At 46.9% G+C, this 16053-nt stretch overlaps 1 pseudogene; it reads left to right on the forward strand.

Annotated features, from left to right (window-relative positions):
* The window catches only part of LOC119298854, a 9739-nt pseudogene extending 1308 nt beyond the window's left edge, over positions 1-8431 (forward strand).
* Positions 8432-16053: the final 7622 nt, after the last annotated feature.

The following is a 16053-nucleotide window of genomic DNA, read 5'->3' on the forward strand; positions in this document are numbered from 1 at the left end:
AGCTCACGTCCTAATGCATTTCATCATGGAAATTTACAGACAAGTAATCTCACCAACTAAGATAGATGGTGAGTGGTGGAATAATTTTTTTGTTTACTAAAGTGGTCAATTAATGCACTTGTTTTCCTTAAAAAGTTATATTTACCAACGCATTAATTACATGTGAATATTCGCATTATATAAATTGTCATTACTTATCAACAAAAAAATGTCAGAAACTAAGGGTCAAAGATGAATATTGGAGAATGTGTGAGCATATCAAACAGCAACTACTTAGAAATGAAAAGACTTCATTCGTTTCATAACTGAATGTTTGATGTCGATAATGTATTCTCTTTCGAAAATAATGCACCCAATCCATGAGCATCGAACAGGACCGAGGCAAAATTAAGCATTCCAAAAACAGACGCAGATATCTGCATTAGTGTTGCATTCTTGTAATATTTTGCTGATTTTGATATAAAACAATTAAGTTGCATCTAGTTACATACAAATTTGAGGAACTGATCTTAGTCAATGTATATGTGTTAATCCATTACCAGTCTTGTATATTAATATATGATTTTAATCTTTGCCTATATTCATTTCACACCTAGAAATAATGTACATGCTTTGTCTCTAGCATTTAACAGAAAGGAACACTAAATATAAATTAGCGATCCCATGTTTCGCTCCCTTTCACATTTAGTGGTGGCGTAATGTTCTGGCGCTATAGATTAAAGGCTATTCCCTCGACTATACAATGCTATGGCCCACATCATTGTACAGAAACAGATTTGCTATTTCTTGACCAACTTATTTCTCAAGTCTTACACGACAAGATTTAGCAATTTTTCTTGGATTTCGTGTTTTTGTGTTTTCCATGTATTCAGTTTATCACTATATCTTCTCTTAACTATGTGGCAAAAATCCAACAACACACACATGGACCAAGCTAGGTTGCGCTGTTGCGTCAACTGTGTTTTATTAAATATATCCTAACTGGGGCAATAGTATGATACTTTGTTAAAACCGTAAATTCTCGCACTGTCTTTCTTAAATGCGACTCATTTGCTTTCTTTCTGAAAAAAGAGGAGTGCATGATCCAATCGCATCTAACCTTTGCACCTGTGAAGTGGATAATTGTAAATCAGTACTCCAACTTTATTTGTTTTTAAGTTTTATCCATTACTTAGTTTCTTGACCCCACAAAACATATAACTCCTCTTTTCTTTTATGCAAAATAGGATGTGATCTACCAATTTGTTGGTGGTGACATATGAAAGGCAACGCACAAAAGGAAGGGTATGAGGACTCATTTCCATCCGTAAAATTGTTGATGCATCATATTGGGTGTACATGAGATTTTCTTTTACGAGACGGGTTGTTGGTCTATGCATGTGTACGTGTGATTATATTTTAGGGCCACCCGTTTTATTGGTTCGCGTAGTTCTACATGTATTTTTTTCCTTTTCAAGGCAGTGCACACATTGTAAATTGTTAGCTATATATGATTTTAAATAAGAACAGGTTCACTAAACAAATGATTAGATGTTTAACGCGACAACCTTTAAGCATTAGAACAGCGTCTAGGTTTCGTAATTGTGATGTATGTTATGTAGATGTTTCAATGATCAGATGTTTCCTGTGATCAGATCCATTCGCGATTGTGATGTCTCATAGATTGAACGGCTGTAGTTTTAAACAAGAGCGGGTCCACTAAACCAACAATTTCCATTTTCTCTGGCACAGCAGACCAACTGGTGCCATGCTCCAGACGTTCTCACCCACTGAGAAAGCTCAGTGTACACTAGAGAGGGGCGGCTGCTAGTAGTCTAGTATTGCCCTGGACCTCAGTTCTCAACATCAGTATTAGTCAATGTACTTGGTGGCGCTGTGGATCTTCCTAATCCACTTAAAAGATGACATTGCTGTCACCCCCAGCGCGAGCTGAGGAGATTGATGCTAACCCCGATGATGTAGAATGTGTACTGGCCCTCACCAGCCTATCTCATGGTTCATGATCATGCGCGACATTTTGTTGGTCATATTAACTGTACCAGCCAGGAAACACGAGGGGCAATAAAGTAAACAACTTACAAAATAGTTCGGGCATGTACTTGCAAAATAGCACAATCAGTGTGAGAGACGAACCATGTGATCCTTGAGACCTAGGATAACATCGTTGATTTTTTTAATTTTTTTTTCTTTTTTGCGATTGGTGCCGGATTCCTGTTCCCAATTAGTTCAGGAAATTAAGTAGAATGTCACTTAGGCAATCAATGGTATCGGCAGTGATGGGGTACAATCAGTGCGAGAGTTGGATGGGCTCTAGCTAGGATATCTTCGCCGAATTGCATGTGAAGAGGAATACATACTCATTGTTTAAATAGCGGGCTATTGCCATTTACTGGTTGTTGGGCCAGAAGCTAACGAAAAAGCTATAGCGGAGCTGTCGCGAAGCGAAACCAATTTAGCGTTTTCCATAAATCATGAAAATTTGAAAATAATTGTTGGCATCGCCTCCTCGCCGCACCTCCCTTCTTCCTCACATGCTCTATCTTCTCTCTCTCTCTCTCTCTCTCTCTCTCTCTCACACACACACACACACACACACACACACACACACACACACACACACACGCACGCACGCACGCACATGCACCAAGGAAGAGGATCACAATGGCTTTGCCAAAAAGATTTCCCTGGTGACCATACCGTGGCTACATCTTTTCTCAGCCCTAACCGGCCAAAACAACCCGCTGAAGCTAACAACCAAGGCATGCACCAACAACTCACTAGCCAACTACATGCACGACTAGAGGGCCACCCCTACAGCTGGCTGACTAACTAACGAATACGCGCAGGGCTATAACTCACACCACAGGTACACATGCATGTGTACAACTAATGTCAAGACTAATTCTAACAAAAATAAGTATACAATAAAGCATCATATGTGATATAATGCATATACTTGACATATACATATGTTTGTATATCAAAACCCGAGCAACAATCAGGTGTCCTAATTAAATAACCTAGCTTCGCATCAATGCATCAGAAACTAGCACAAAAAATAATGCACAAGGTTCGTTTTGTATAGTGGCTTAGCTGGCAAAATTGACTCCAAATTTGACGCTATAGCAGGAAATCGGGGCTATTAGCGTCATTTTAAATTTACCGTTAAAAGTGCATAGCTTTAGCAGGAGAGATCTCAAAGGCTATAGAGGGGCTATAGCGGAGCTAACCGGCAAATTAGAACTTTGCACCTACTGTTACGCTCTAGAGCTTGAGGAACAATGAATAACAGTATGCTAGTTATACTATTGCGACTGCGCATTGTCTAGTACGTGCCGGGTCGGATAGTACGTGCAACGATCAGCCTCTCTGTCAGCGCCTGGTCCGGTCATTTCATTCCACGCAATAAACACTCAATATAGTCCAGGATATATCCATATCCTAAGGTATCTATCTATCTATCTATCTATCTATCTATCTATCTATCTATACCTCTATCTATCTATCTATCTATTTATCTATCTATACCTATACTAATTAGGTACTTCCTATAAATTACCACGTTAATCAGTAATTAGGAGCCGTTAATTTTGTGGGTCCGAATTATTACGGTCTAGATCTACCTGTATAGTCCTTAGTTCAGAAAAAAAAATCTGGCTAAAAGGCCCACAATTCTTTCTCTTGATTCTAAATTTGAACCAGAAATCTATATGTTCAAAAAAAATTGAACCAGAAATCTGTATATTATTTGAACCAGATACCTATATTTTAATGGTGCACGCATGCATCTAGCCTAAAAAAGGTGCGCGCATCTATTTTATCTCAATATATAGATAGACCACCGAGCATCTTATTAAAATAAAAGGGCTCATGTCTGTACTTCTATCTAAACAGATCCATCGATCTCTTATCTAAAGAAAAAGGCCAAGCGACGCTACCAGTTTCCCATCCTCACGCCACCGCCATGGCTGCCCTGGGCTCACCTCTCCATTGCCAATCTACAGATCGAACATAAAAGGACCAGAGAGATGGTTTTCTGGCTCAAGTCTCCTTAAGTGGTTGACCCCTTATTCCTTCTATGCTATCTTCCTTCGATCTAGGGCAAGGAGGACGCCTAGGAGATGCAGCTTCTTGAAGTAGAAGAGTTGGTGCTGCTAACTAGATGGTAGCAACGGCAAGGAGGATGCCCGGGAGGACTTCTAGCCTAAAGAAGGTTAATCTAAACGTAAGTGTTGGTTAATTAGTAACTCTTGATGCAGAATCTTGATGTGGTTCTAAAATCTGCATAAAGATTCTGTTGTTTGAGGTCCAGTGACCTCAATTCATTCCAATATGGCCATCTGATCCGTAATGGTACTGAATACTGGAGTTTCAAAGTATTACCTAAACCTATGTGGATTCTCTAGGACATGGGCTGCAAAGGCGAGCAGGTGAGAGCTGCTGAATTCAGCAGTTACAAGTTGTTTTCTTGATATTTTCAGTTTCAGGTCACATCCATCGTATTCCTTATCTAGCCTAATGAAGGTGACTCTGAACGTACGTGTTGGTTGATTGGCAACTTGATTCTAATGCTTGATGTGTTCTGCAGAAATAAAATCCACATCCATGATGGTCGCGAGGTCCTCGAGCTCCTGGCCTCCAACTTGCACCAACGCCCCAGTATGAAAGATTTGGAGCAGATAAGACCACGGCAAATGATAGCTAATGGTTTCATATGTAATTTCGTTGAAATTCGTAGGCTCAGGTGAGTTTGATCAGGAGATAATGGATTGGCTACTCACTCTTATGAGGCGTTCTGATTTCTTTCCATTGATTTGGCTCATAGCAGGTACGCATGCAAAGGGCTGCAGCTAATCAAGTCTAATATGTACCGATCTATCTTTGCTTATGTGGAAAGATCAACCACAAGACTGAAGGGATTAGGCACCATCGATCACCGGCGCTGAGTGTTCTCATCGAATGCCCCGCATGCAACAATGCTTCAGTGCAGTGCAAGTATGAACATGCCAGGAATGCCTCTCAGCGCAGGTACAAATAACACGCCTGCAAAAAAAAATCTAATCCAATATTTTCATCTCGGAATGACTGTCTTTTTCTGCTTCTGACCATCATGTATGCCACAAGCCAGCGTGCAAAACCATCTGCATCATCAGGTATATAATGAATGCAAATCTTCTTCAAATCCTTGCAATCCTCATGGTTTTTTCTTAATTAGGCATACCATGTCTGCGGTTGAGACAGAATAACTTAATAAAAGAAACAAGAACATTGCCTTTTGATCATACAACAGTGGAACGATACTGCGTTGGGCTCTCGGACTGTGTGTATTCCTGTAGGTACATGTTCTTTAATTTACGGTGCTTGCTTACAAATATATATGACCGAAATATGTGGTCTACTTGGGAAATATCTTAACATCTGATAGAGTAGGGTAGGTACGTGTTGGACCAGCTTGTTTGTGTTATCTTACTATTATGCTATTAATTAATCCATGAATGTCTCTCATATATAGAAGTCATGAATCCATGATTTTTGTAGGCCAGTATGTAGTTTATATGTACATATGAATCATTTTGTTTTCGTTCTTTTTGGTATTCTTTGCGTGTCTACTAATTTTTGGTTTGCATGGTTGATTATATCGGGCAATACTACTAAAAAATATAAATTTATTTTATGGTACTATTTCATAGTAGTAGCATCTATCACTTATTAATAATCTCATTAGCTCATGATGGTATATAGTTTTTCTTTACGAGGGCACAAAAACATGCAAAATGTAAGAGGGCACAAAAACTCATTTTAATCTAATACATGCAAAATGTAAGAGGGCACCAAAACTCATTTTGTACACTATATTTGGCATATTTACCAAAAAAAAGTTTGCTATGTGATACATGTGTCAGCACAGAAAATCCTGCAGCTCGCACTGACAACATGTTGCAAAAGAAGTGGTAGAAAGAACATCACTATTCACTTTGGTGATGACATGTACGTGTCCATTGATATGGTTGACACCCACCTCACGTCAGTTTCGCCTCCTTATATATATGTACAATGAGCTTCTGTAGTCGTCTACAAATGAAGTTGGGATCAACTTATTTCATGCAGGCCTCATTGCATTTACAATTTTCCAATATTATTGGCGTGTTTGACTTATTTTCTGAAAGATGGCAGCGTTATCACTCAGATCTTTCTCTTTCTCTCCACGATACTTGATGAGGTTACAAGCTTAAATAAAGGATTGGTAGGCATGAGTTGACTAAAAGTAGGACTCTTTTGTGTTATCATTCTGTGCATCGTATTTAGATCAATCTTTTGTAGCCAAATATTATAGCATGTTACTCTCCAGTGGAAAAAACAAGAAACAATAAAGATGAAATGATACATATATGCATATATATATATTAGTACAACTTTCGAATTGTTATTTGACCACGGCCAGTCCAGGTACTTCTCTTTGAAGATAACGAGTGATATGTGGCTGAATTGCTGCTACGTAAGTAAAAATTGATGTGAATTTGTATCCCCTTTAATTCCCCGAGGAGTATATTATCTAGGATATTCATTTCAATAGGCCTGGGATACATATTCATCAGCGGTAGCAGTGTGAAAGAATTATATTTGAAAAGAACCACTCCCTTTTAGACGTCATTGCAGTTAAAATGATTTAGTTGACACTATTACGAAGGACAGTTAGAACTCCAACAATATAATTGCTGGAGGCAATTACATGTAATTTATGGTTGCTTTTACCGTCAATTTGACCAATAGTATATGATCTAATAAATTTCGGTAAAAATAACTTCGTACCCCATAAATTACTTGCATTTGTAATAATACACGTATGTGTGTACTAAAAGAAAAACTGAATAATTCTGAACATTCCATATATTTTAAGAATAAGATTTTTAGGAAATACGATATGCCAACATTATTGTATTGTATCAATGAAGTGTTTGTTTTTATATTTAACTATGGTATATTTCCTAACCAACGGGAATTTATGCACGATGCAGCTATAATTAATAGTACAATATTTAATTAAAAGTTCTTATGGTGTACATGTCATTTCACCCAATAGATATCCTGGTAGAAGTTTACATGCCGATGATTGGATTTCACGAATAACTACATGAAAACTCATATGGAGCAGAAGTGTTCAAAACCCATAATCGAGGCAACAAGGTACACCATGCTTGCTAACTATGTATTTAAAACCAATTCAAAAATATCAATAAAAGATTTGAAAATTATAAGGTGTTTGATGTATGTTGGAAACTAAACTAGAACTAAAAGCTATAAATAGTTTGAGTCTTTTCTATATGTATTATGAAATAAACTAGCCCGTGCAACGTACGGGTTGGCGACTAGTACTCTCTAATTAGTCTGCCTGGTCTGGTGTTCCGAGTTGGTACTATCTTAGCTCGTAGAACATCGCCTTCCCATGTATATTAAAATATCTCTCACTAACGAGCATGCATCTTCGTGAACTGGCTGACAGATGGTCACTGATCGCCAGTCACCTGCCAGGGCGGACTGACAACGAGATCAAGAATTACTGTAACGCTCATCTTAGCAGGCAGATCCACAGCTTCCGGCGCATGTACACCGCTGGCAAGGAAACCACCATAACCATCGACATGAACAAGCTTTCCGCCACTTCCAAGCGGCGAGGCAGCCGGGCACCGAGGAGCAGCACGAAGAAGCAGCCGGTGCTTGAGCCCACCAAGTCATTGGAATGCTCTAGGCCGGTCGGTGACATGTCATGATCAACATCAAGCCTACCTCAGGGCAACTCGGAAACTATGTTAGAACAGAACCAGCCGATCAACATCATCACTAATGATACACCCTGCAGTGAGGAGCCCATGGTCATGGACCCCATAGATCTGAATGGTGGTTTCCTGGAGCCCAACTACGTGTACAACTCAATGGATCAAATTGGGATTTTACAGGAGTCTGGGGAGATTGGGGCCCTGTTATCAAGCATCAACGACATGCAGCTAGTGTGCTGACCGGCATCGAGCACGGAGGCCACTCACCTCGGGTTGAGGATCTCCTGGACATGGACTGGGAGGGTTTTGCGTCTCACCTATGCGACCAGCCAGCCCAGAATGATATCCTCCAGACTGCAAAGCCACAGGCAACGACAGGCTCCGAGTCGGACAAGCTTGAGTCGTTCGTCAGTTCTTTGACGGTGCTACGGCGGGCTTACGCCGGCCTGAACCTTTTCATTGATAACCAGATAATATTTACAGCAGAGGAACAGAGGGGGAGGAGGAGCAGTAGTATCCGGCTTTAGTTTACAATCTCATAGATAGGTGAAACAACATGGTACCCCAGTCGCGCAGCAAAGCTTGCGCTTTGTCATTATTACATCTGCTAGACCAAAGCAGAACATCATCCGCGGCAGAACGAGCGATGAGGTGAACCGGTCGAGTGTCGTCCCTGAAGACTTTTGCATTCCTTCTTTTCCAAATGTTCCAAAGGATGGCGATAATTATTGTAGAGCGGACTTTATTCTGCATGTCGTTGGCCCAAAGATCCGAAAGATCTGCGGGTATATCTGGAGTGAGAGAGGAGAGTTCTCCCCACAGAGTAGTGAGCTCCGGGCAGTGCAGAAGCAGGTGGTTTACGGACTCTGTCCCCGGACAGAGAGGGCAAGCCGGAGAAGTAGCGATGCCTCGACGAAAACGCCGTTCGTTGGTGAAGAGACGATTCTTGTTTGCCAGCCAGAGGAAAATTCTACATTTGTTTGGAGCGAAATTCTTCCAGATGGCCATTGCCAAGGGATCGACAGGCTCTCCCTCCCACATAGCCTTGTATGCCACATTGCAAGTCAGCGGCTTGCCATCAAATCGACCTGTTCGGCGGTCTGCTTCCTGGAAATTCAAGGAAACAGAAGCCAGCAAGTTGCGTAGGTAGCCCAGTTCAAGTTCAGCAGCATTAGTTAGGCGTGGAGCGAGATCGAGGCACAGATCCGGTGAGCTTAGAACCCTGGCAATAGAAGCCGAGGGTCGGAGAACATGGGAGAACAGACCAGGGCACTGTGAAGCAAGAATATCTGTAGAGCGCGGAACCCAGAGATCAAGCCAGAAGGCAGTGGAAGTGCCGTTGCCGACGTCCACTTGCGTTAGGCTCCGAAAGAGGGGGATCCCCTTGGCGATATCACGCCACACATGGGAATCATGAGCATGAGTAGTACCTAGGTCCTGGTCTTCGGACCACCCATATCTAGCAGCCAACGGAGAAACCCCGCGAGCCGTAGATCGTGAGTGAATCTTGGTTAAATGAGAGAGAAGGAGGCAGGAGTTGAGGTGTTGGCGAGAAGAGAAACCTAGTCCCCCACGAGTGAAAGGTGCACACACAAAATCCCAAGCAACTTTGCATTGGCCTCCCGAAACTTTGTCTTGACCCGCCCAAAAAAAGGCTCTGCAGCGTTTATCTAATTCAGTGACAACACCCATTGGCAGCAGCAGAGAAGTCATGGCATAAATAGGTAGGGCTCTAAGAACAGCTCTAGCCAGGATAGCTCGCCCAGCAATAGAAAGAAGGATCCCACGCCATCCAGCAAGGCGACGGTCAATCTTGTCGATAATGAAAAAGAAATCGGCGATGCGAAGTTTGTGGGTAGATAGGGGAAGGCCGAGGAAGGAGTGGGGGAAAGAAGCAACCGGGCAACCAAAAATGACGGCTAATTCGTTGGCTAACTCAGGAGGCACGTGGATGGGGGCAAACGTGCTCTTATGGAAGTTGATATGCAACCCCGTGGCTTGAGAGAATTGAAGCAGGATAGCTTTTAAGGTCTGAAGTTGAGCAGCCTCCGCCGGCAAGATGATCAACGTATCGTCAGCGTACTGAAGGACTGGGCAAGGAAGCTCCTGATTAATTGGGTGAGCTAACCTACCATCATTGGAGGCCTGGTAGATCAGACGCTGAAGGACATCAGCAACAATAATAAAAAGATAAGGAGAAAGTGAGTCGCCCTGTCGTAGCCCCTGTTTGCAGTTGATCCAAGGGCCAGGCTTGCCATTCAGAGCAACAGCCGACTGACTGGAACGGTTCAGGCTGTCAACCCAATTGCACCAAATCTTGGGGAAGCCCTTGGCAAGCATGATAGCTCCTAGAGCGGTCCAGGATACCGAGTCAAACGCTTTTTTGAAATCAAGTTTAAGCACAATAGCTGCTATCTTGCGCTTAAAGCACGTTTGAACAATATCAGCGGCATACGTAAAGTTATCCGCAATGCTTCTACCTTTGATAAATCCAGATTGATCCTGGTGGATGATAGAGAAGATAAATGGTTGGACTCTAGAGGTAAGGCATTTGGAGCTAAGTTTGATGGTGCAATTTTGAAGGGAGACCGGACGGAAGTTGTCCGGAGAGGTAGCACCTACTGTTTTGGGAAGAAGCACGATGAAGGCTTTGTTAATACGATTTAGTTGGGCTGTACCCTTATGAAACTCTTCCATAAGGGCCAGAAGATCAGATTTCACGAGGTCCCAATTGGCCTTGAAGAAAGCCAGGCCAAAACCGTCCGGACCCGGGCTTGCATTCGAGTTCATGGCCAGAACCGCCGCACGAAGCTCATCCATAGAGAAAGGCCGAGACAGGGAAAGCGCCTGAGAGTGAGTTAGCTGGGAGTCGCGGAAGAGATTCGGAAGATCGAAGTTGAAGGAGGATTGGGCGGAAGTGCCAAGCAAGTCGGTGAAGTAGCTATGAAGAACGCGTTCTTTGCCTAGGTGGGAGGAGATGTCTTGGCCATCAACATGAAGAGTCTTGATTTGATTTTTGCGAAAACGAACGGAGGCACAGGCATGCATGTAGGCCGAATTCTCATCTCCAACAGTGCACTCTCGCAACTTGGCCAGTTGCCGCCAGTAGTCCGCCAGGCTTTTATTGTAACGATGAAGCGCTACCTTAACCGCCATTCGAGACTAAGCTCAAGAGTTGATAGGGGTCTAAACTCCTCTAGCTTGTCGAGGAAATCGATGGTTGTAGTGCAGTTTGTAGCCAGACGCTTTGGGTTTTTTGCATTAACTGCCCACTTTTTTGCAACATTTCTAGACCGTTTTAATTTGAGGCAAAGCTTGCCCGCGCTGCCCAAATGGGAGTGGCGAGGACCCACGCTAGACCAGGTGGTTGCGATTTGCTGCAGAAACGAGTGGTTAGACAGGAGACAGTTATTAAGCCTGAAGATTGAGGGTTTTGGTATGTCCGAGGATGCATGTAACAAAATCGGAACGTGATCCGAGGTAGTCCTTGTCAAAGAAGAGAGCGTGGAGTCCGGGAACAGCGATGACCAAGCCATGTTAACGAAAGCCCTATCTAGCCGGACTAGAGTAGGGTTGTCTTGTTGATTAGACCACGTGTATAGACGGTCTAGTAGCGGGATTTCATGGAGCTGCATGGAGTTAATGGCCAAAGCAAATAGCCTAGCTTCGTTAGAGTTAAAGTGGTTGGAAGATTTGTCTCTTGGGCGAAGAATAAGGTTGAAATCCCCGAAGACCAGCCAGGGGCAAGTCATCGTAGACGACACAAGGATTAGGGAGTCCAAGAATTCTTGTTTAAGGGAAAGATCGCACGACCCATATACGTTGGTAATAGCGAAGGAAGCGTCAGTTGCCCGGAAGGAGAACCAACACGTGATGAAGAACCGGTCTAGATGAACATTAGTGCACTCTAGATTAGCGTCGTCCCAAGCGATTAGCAGCCCCCCGGATGCCCCAACCGACGGGAGGTAATGGAAGTTTCTAAGGCCGATCGGCAGGAAAGAGACAACCTTGAAAGGTGGAATATCTTGCAGCTTAGTTTCTTGAAGGCAAAGGATCGAACCTTGGGCAGATTGTAAGGCTTTTTTTACATCAACGCATTTGTTCGGGCGTCCAAGACCCCGAACATTCCACGAGGCGATGTTAAGGCTTTTAGACATTGGATAACAGATTAGGCGACGAGGGACAGATATAATAGCAATAGTGGTAGATAACGATGCCCGTGAGGGGCCAGGTTACAGCGAATAGCAGAAACGAACTGGGGTCGAAGCTATCTAGGGAGAACCCTAGAACTACAGAACGAGATACCCCGATGGCAGCACTAGCACAGCTGCGAGATACGAATACATAGGGGGGAGAGAGACAAGGCGGCATGCTACAACGGTAAAAGACAAGGTTGCTACAACTAAAATTGCCCAGGGAGTTGCAGCTGCAGGGAATGAAAGACCGGTAGCAGCGTCGTTGCAGACCGAAGAAGATGAGGCTGTCACACATCGGAGAACTCGGGTGCCACCTTGTTCAGGTCGATCTCGGAGACACCGCAAGCTTCCACCAGCTCCAGCACGTCCGAGCGAGGCAGAGGGGACGGCTCCTTCGCCGCCAGCTCCATGAGCTCGGCCGCCGGCAGGAGCCCAGGGGAAGAATCTTTCTGCCTGAGCCCCTCCAGCTTGGACTTCTTGAGCAGCGTGGCCTTCTCGAGCATTGACATGCGCCTGGGTTCTTCCCTCTCCTTGAGACGAGCGCTGCGGCGAGTGAAGACGATGGAAGTTTTGCCCTTGGGAGGCAGCACCGGGACGAAGGTGGAGGAAGAAGGCAGCGGCGTAGTAGGCGAGGCCGGCGGGGCCTCGAGCAGCAGAGGCGCTGGAGAGGGGGCGAGGGGGGGGCCGAGTCAAAGCGCTCGAGGGCTTCCATGACCTGGGCCTCCCCGGAGACGATGTTGCCGAAACTGCGCCCGCGCCAGTCCATGCAGAAGATGTCGGCGTCGGTGATGGGCTTGCGCCTCTCCCCCACCCACCGTGCCAACCTTGTTTAGGTATCCAATGGAGCAGGAAGCAAGATTGGCAACGATGAGGCGCGGGGAGCCTGCTGGGCGCATGGGGATGCGGTAGAAGCACCTCTCGCCATTCCGGCCGGAGATGCGGATGTCGTAGAAGCCGGCGAACAGCTTGACGTCGACAGCGACCGGGCGAGCGTTGAGGGGGACCTCAACCACCATTGGCTTGTGGTTGGCCATCATGGTCTGGCCCTCGGGTAGAACCACCACGCGGTCACGGTAGAGCGCGTCCGAGGGCGGCGGAGAGGGCGGAGCCAGGGCCGCATCCATGTCAGCAAGGAAGTCTCCATCTCCACCGTCACCCCCATCATCGCCTCCATCGCCTCCCCTATAGTTGTTGTCTTCGTTGAAGTCAACAGGGAAGGCGGGGTCCGGCGGCAGCTCCTCCGAGCGTACCACCAGGACCGTAGCGATCGCACCGAGGCCCGAGAAGCCGTGGATGGGGATGGAGTGAGGGACATCGGTGAGGGTCCTGCTCTTGACAGAGACGAGGACGGCCGTGTAGTCAACGCCGGTGAGGTAGATAGGATCTATCTGGATGGGACGAGCAAAGGGGACCACGGAATTGGTGATAGTTTCGGCGAACCAGTACTCGATGGGAAAGTCTTCGATGTTTAAGGCGGAAACCGTGCCCAGGCGAAAAAGGAACCTGTTATCGGTGTCCTCGTGGCGGACCAGCTGGACAGAGTTAACTGGATAGTTGAAAGGGCTAGAAAGGCAGGATATTTCTCGTTCATAAGCCGAGCCAAAGATGACGAGGCCCGCTCCATGAGAAGAAGCCCTAATGGCCACTTGGGGGTCCCCTGCCTCGGATTGGAGAGCTCTACGGATGGAAGCATGGGGAGATGGGCACGGTGGGTTGACAAAGGCAAAGGCAAGGTTCTGGAAGTTCTCAAGAGGAACATGCGGCATGAAGACATTGGAGTAGTCTCGGCGATGCCGCGGGGGAGAAGGAGGGAACATGGGTGGGATTGCATCCGAATCAGTGGATTCCTCCCCTGATTCGAATTCAATCTCCTCCGGATCCTCTTCCTCCTCGTCATCAACTTCGGCGGCATCAACTTGCTCAGGGAAGGCGAAAAAGCGTGGTGGTGGGGAGGCCATGCGGGGGGGGAGAAGGAAGCTCGCCATCCTCGGAGGAGGAGGAGATCTCGATGGGCACCGGGATGAAGTCAGCCATTGCGGCTGCGATGGGAGAAGAGGATCTACCGGGAGGCGGAGCAGGAGGAGAGCTGGGCTCGGAGGGTGTTTGAGGGATGTGAGAAGGGGTGGATGAGGAGCCGAGGCTTGGGGGTGGTAAAATAGCCACGCAATGGCGCTGGGCATGCCCCACCTGCCAGCATCTACGGCATCGAAACGGGTCTCGGCACTCCTACACGAAGTGATCACGCGCAAGGCAGCGATGGCAGCGCATGCTGAAATCAGGGTTTCTGGGGATGGAGAGATGGAATGATTTCAGCCGAGGAGGGGTATGCATGCTATAAGAGGGGGAGGAGAGGACACGGGCGTAGGATTCTTTGCCGCCACCAATGGGTGTGGAGCGCACGGGGTTTGAGGAATTGGCAGCCGGCAGAGGCGAGGAAAAGGTTTCGGGAGGGACGTAGTCACATCCCGTGAACAGAGCCCTAGTTGGCGTTTGTGGGTTGGGCTGGCAGGGTGGCATGCATGCCGGATACGACAGCCAGGGAAGAGGGCCTCCAGGCCTTGGCAGTATTCCAGGCGCCAGCAGATCGATCGGGATCCCCCTGCGCGAGCGAATGGGCTTGGGAGCGAGGCGACATGTGGTTGGCTGCATGCCGATCTCCATGCAGCGGCCTACGATCTGGGAGCGATCGTATGTAGGCCATGGCAGCGGGCCCGGGGGAGTGGGCAAGATTCCACATGCTAGGACGTCCAAAACGACAGAACGCATGGCAGGTTTCACTGGGCGGGTCGGGCACGCGGTACGGGACTGCACAGGAACTAATTGACTATAGACGAGGTGACCATCACGGGGGGGGGGGACTAGTACGAGCATGAGGAGCAGCAGCCAGTATGTCAACTAGCTCCTGTTGAGAGGAGGCCGAGGGAAGAGGATCAGACGGCAAGCCCGAGGAACTGGCGAGACGGTCAGCATCGGCAGCGCGCGTGGAGCGTTGGTCAGAGCGCGTTGCATCAGCGAGGGTCAAAGGAGGCGAGGGAAGGGAAGAGCTAGGCGGGAAGGTGGGCGCAGCAGGCGATTCAAACTCAGCCACGAAAAGCCTCGGAGGAGCGTAGGCACGTGCCGGAGGAGCGACGTGGAATGAGACGACGGTACCCTGATAATTGATACCCTCCAAAGCGACAATGAACTGGGCAATACGCATACTAGCAACTGAAACCGAGAATAAGCAAGCACTAAACTGACGACAAACAGGGGTTTCGAAAGTAGAGCCTAACCAAGACTTAAGCAGGGCGGCAATGGAGGAGGCGGCGGGCGGTGGCGACGGCAGCAACACTTGGACCCATACCAAATCCGGAGATGTCAAGGCCGGCGCCGGAGTGAGAGGGAAACATACCGGCGAGGAGAACTGAGTCAGCGAGTCATGAAGAAGGGCATCGCCCGGCGTCCTAAGAAGCGGAGGCGAAGCCCCAGCCAGCCGACGACGCAGCATGGACGGGGTGGAGGCGGCGAGGAAGCCCGGCCGGAAGGACGACGCCAAGAGCAGCTCCTCCTTCGACGCGAAGGAGATGGAGGGAGGGAGCCAAACTCCGGCAGTGTCCGTCCCTCCAAGAGAAGCATCACGCAGCCCGAGGACGCCCGAGGCAGCGAAACCCCCCGGCGCTCGCGCAAGGGCAGCTCGCAGGCCGATCTCCATAGAGGCAGCGGCGTCTAGGGGAGACCGAGGAGGTGGCCGCCGCGGCCGGAGTGGCCGGCGGCGCATGCGAGATGTGTGTGCTAGTCTCTCTTGTGCTAGTCTTCTGTGTGTCGTTCGTCAGTTGGCTCCTCTCTGATGCGTCCTAAGAGAATCAATCACAAAACGTCCGCCACAAACATAGAGGAAGAAGAAAAAGGTGTCACGTCAGGGTTTTGGTTACCGCTCAAAATTTCAAGATTTATGAGATTACCCCGTATTTCCATGCCCCTAGGTAAATGGGCATTTCAAGCAAAAAAAAATTCTTTTTTTCGAATATTTTGAATTTGAACACTCAATGTATAGTAAAGTACGACAACATCTCAATTATTTCAATATAGTTAGTTCTGGCATG

This window comes from Triticum dicoccoides, chromosome 1B, assembly GCF_002162155.2.
Source record: "Triticum dicoccoides isolate Atlit2015 ecotype Zavitan chromosome 1B, WEW_v2.0, whole genome shotgun sequence".
Taxonomy (NCBI): Eukaryota; Viridiplantae; Streptophyta; class Magnoliopsida; order Poales; family Poaceae; genus Triticum; species Triticum dicoccoides.